General features: G+C 38.6%; 1 protein-coding gene across 1 annotated transcript in view; it reads left to right on the forward strand.

Annotated features, from left to right (window-relative positions):
• Positions 1-4,051, forward strand: part of Irag2 (inositol 1,4,5-triphosphate receptor associated 2) — a 115,976-nt gene that overhangs the window by 83,665 nt on the left and 28,260 nt on the right. The window lies entirely within an intron of this gene.

The following is a 4,051-nucleotide window of genomic DNA, read 5'->3' on the forward strand; positions in this document are numbered from 1 at the left end:
TATATATAAAATATATATCCACATTTATATGTCTCACAGCTGATTTCTGGCCTAACCAGTTCATGGAAACAAACCAAATGCATCATATCTACAATAAAGTTCAACCTCTTCCCCCCTTGTCAATGTATTTAATGCGAAGGCCTTTCTGCCCTCACAAAGTCTCTTCCCAGGAATTCCCGAGAGTCCCCAGAGGTGTGTTCTACTGTATCCCCATACTGTCCAGGTCTCAGCAACTAGGGAGCAACAAGGGGACATTTAACTTCTCAAGAAATTGTGGAGCAAGGAAGTTAGTTTGTGTATCACACTCCTATCTGCGTGGTTCTTTTTCTTTTTCTACACTGCCCATGCCAAGCCTGCGTCACTGCTGATATCCTGGGAGCTCTGCACCTGGACCTCTGGTGATGCTTGCTCCCTGGTGTGTGCAGCAAGAACTCTCCCCTCTTGTGGAGCTTTCAGAGAGGAGGTCCGTGGTGGTGTGGATTTGGAAAAGCTCCTGACGAAGTGATTGTAAAAATTAGCCTCTACATTTTGAGACGCACAGATAGTAACACCATCTTCTGGTCAGCTCTAATAACTACTGTCAGAAGCTAGGTCCCTATCTGTCTTGCCCCTGATTTTTGGTGATTTCTCCAAGAGCCAATGTGCCATTTCTTCATCTGTCTACCTCTCTGTAGTCATTGTTCCAACCACTGGTTCTGAAGAGCAACCCAAACTTTCAGGCCCTTTGCAAAACTGGACATGTAGTTAGTTAGGTATATGGAAGCTGTTCCTATAATTCAGAAGCCAAATTATCAGCAGTGGGAAGCCCACTGTAGCAGGCCAGGGATCCAGAGATTAATTTCCCTATTTTTCTTCTGGCTGTTAAGAAAACCCACATACACCCAATATAAAAATATCTTGGTTCCCTTTGAGCTCTCTTTCGTGCCATTACATGTTTTTGTCAAGATATACTGTCATGAGAGGAGGTGACTTATTGAGGCGAAGAACAGAATCAATTAAAAAATATCTTAGGAGGTTTCCTGGCCATTGTCTGTCCTGTTCTTTCGAGCTGTGCGTAGGCGCTGCATTAATAACCTTGGAGAATAAATTGCAAAATTGGGACATGTAGATGTTGACTGATAATTGGTTATATATGAACCTTACAGTGGTGGGTGTGTCCAGTAGGTCTGAGGGTGTGGTGTACTTTTAGTTAAAAATTGTAAAATTAAAAGAAAACTATAAGGAACTTCAGTTAAGGTCCTGGTAGTTATAATCTTTCAGTTCAATGAAACATTCTTTTTTTTTTTCAGAAAATTAACAGCACATTAACTCTAGTCTGTGGCTTTAAAAAATTTTTTTTGTCCTCACATTAATTTGAGTAGCATCAGCTGTTTGAACTAGATCCAATCATAAAAATTATATTGGTAACACAAATGTTTATTAGTAGAAGGGTTTCTGACCATAAAATATAGTCTGAGAGGCATTTCACCTTTTAGAAGAACAGAATAATCCTGGAAGACTATTAAGTCAATTGATTGCCTTTACTAATATTTTAAAAGTCATTTCTTACTATTCATATTTTTCCATCTCTGCTCCATAGCCCGTGCCTGGGTGAAGGAGAGGGCTGTGTTTGCTGACCCAGCCCATGGGAGAATCTGTCTCTTTGTTCCCTGAGCACCTTGGCTACCCCACCCTAAATTGGACTCTGGCTGTCAAGTACAAATGGGCTGGACTGCGGGTTTCCATGTAAATGTTGTGCAGGTTAATATTTGAATGGCTGGGACAAGAAGAGCATTTTTCCTGCTCTGGGCTGTCTGTCAGCCTGTGTCAGATTCATTGACCTGAGCCAGTCTACCACATGTAAGTCTCTCATCTGCATTCTCTTAATCAGTTGCTTGATTCTCTTAAGTGTTGAACGTATCTAGTTGGTGATGTTCTTCACAATCTCTTCGGGTCTCAAAGTTGGAGTGTGGGAGTGAGGTGCTTCTGTAGGTTTGGGATGCCTGTTTGAACACACGTGACTTTTGATGCTGGAAGAAAAGAGCACAACCTGGAAAGCTTTTGCTGAGCTATGCCTAGCTCCACAGCCCATATTCACAGAAACTTGGAGGGTTGTGTCTCTGCCTGTCATTGACTAGAATCCTAAATTGGAAACAAAATTTGAAAGAAGGAATCTTTATTTGGGTTTTTATGGTTAAAAAGGGAACAATGTCATAGATCAAATTTATGAAAAGTTGGGATTGAGATGTCATTTATTAGGCTGTTTTGTGAATTGGGAGTAATGTCTAGTTGACTTCCAGGACAATAAAGAGATGTATAGCTAAAAAAAAAAAAGTGCATTCCCTTTTTCCCATTTTGGAAACCAGTTTTAATGGAACCAGAAATAATGACTTAATTCTCTTTCCTACATTTAAAATTCACGTATATTTATGACCCTGACAGGTATAAAATAAAGAGGGTTTTGGGGGACAATTTTAGCTTTTACTTATAGTGCAATAATATTATTTCAAGCCACACATAGTAACATACTTTTTAATATGTTAAAGGATGTTAAATGGACTGAAGATTTTATTACTAAAAATCAATTTATATGATGAAATATGATGCATACCTAGTAAAACTAAAGGCTACTCAATTTTTCCAATTCTATAGCTGTTTCATATCTATATATGTATGTATATATAGTGATAAATATATTCACATATATGTAATGATAAATAAGCATGTGTGAATTACTAATCCAGTTTATTTAAATAATAGGATGGGCCAACATCATTACCCTCTCTAGGTAGTAAGGTAAATTTCCCGTCAGAGCTCAATTCCAGTATTACCCCACTGTATGAATCCTCTTCTATGCATATTACTTTCCTCTGAGGAATGCTGCTTAGCAATTACAGAGTATTTGTTTTACATATCTGTCCCCCTGACTGACCTATGGGCTCTTCCAGGACAAGGACTGAGTTTTCCTGTGTCTCCAGTCCTGCCACAGACTAGGCCTGCCATAAAATTTACAAAATTAAATAAAATGATATCGGGAGAGGTTTGAGTCACCTGTGATCTGACGCAAAGGCAGTTCAGGTGTGATGATTCAGGTGACAGATGTCCTAATTATGCTGACTGGATTATTCCATAGTGTACACACATACTGAAACATCATGCTACACCTTATTATTATATATCAATTAAGAATTTTGCAAATTAAAGCACTGGTAAAGTGGGGAAGACCCCAAAAGATAAAGCATCAGCAATAATGCAAATTCTTATTCAAGTTTCTGAATTTTTCTAGGCATTAAACACTTCTGAGTTTTTATTTCAATCACTTACCAGTGTACGGCAGCAGTTGGGAAGGTCTTCCTTCTCTAGTAGTGTGACTTAAAGTATGCTTGGAGTTAAGTTTGTGCTTTGGAGTCTGGGGTCTCCATTCTGATACTCTAGGGAAATTGCGCGATGTGTGGCCTTTAAGTTCCTTAACCTCTGATAAATAAATCCCACCCCTTCCCAGGTACCAGGGATCGAACTCAGGACCTTGCACGTAAGAGGCAGGCGCAGTGCTACTGAGCTCAATTCCCAGCCCTTGCTCTTGCACTTGCAAGGCAGGCGACAGAACCACTGAGCCAAATCCCTGGCCCTCCCATAAACTCACTGTATAATAAATTCTGGGAAGAATTAGATAAAATAAAACATAAAAGTGCATATTGTGTTGAACAGTGCAGGCTATTTGTTATAACAGGCAGCCACAAATTTAGCAAGGCCTTGCTGAACTTTACCTTTCTGTGACTACACTAAGCCTTTTCTTGGATGGCTTCTAAACACCGTATGATCTACAATATCTCTTTATAGAAATTTGTAACTGGCTGTGGCAGTTAATAAGAAATTCTGTGTTTGTGAAATTTTTGTGTAATATTTGTCTTCATTTCTCATTGTCAGTAAAGGTTTCTCATACATCTGAATGATTTCAGTTTTAACATATTGGCTTTTATCGAAGTGCACAATAATGAAAACAAACTCATTAGAAAAGATTATTAAAAGGGATCTGTCTCCTATTTTTTTTTTTTTTTTTTTTTTTTTTTTT

This window comes from Fukomys damarensis, unplaced genomic scaffold (genome assembly GCF_012274545.1).
Source record: "Fukomys damarensis isolate Sample0158 unplaced genomic scaffold, DMR_v1.0_HiC HiC_scaffold_19, whole genome shotgun sequence".
Lineage (NCBI taxonomy): Eukaryota > Metazoa > Chordata > Mammalia > Rodentia > Bathyergidae > Fukomys > Fukomys damarensis.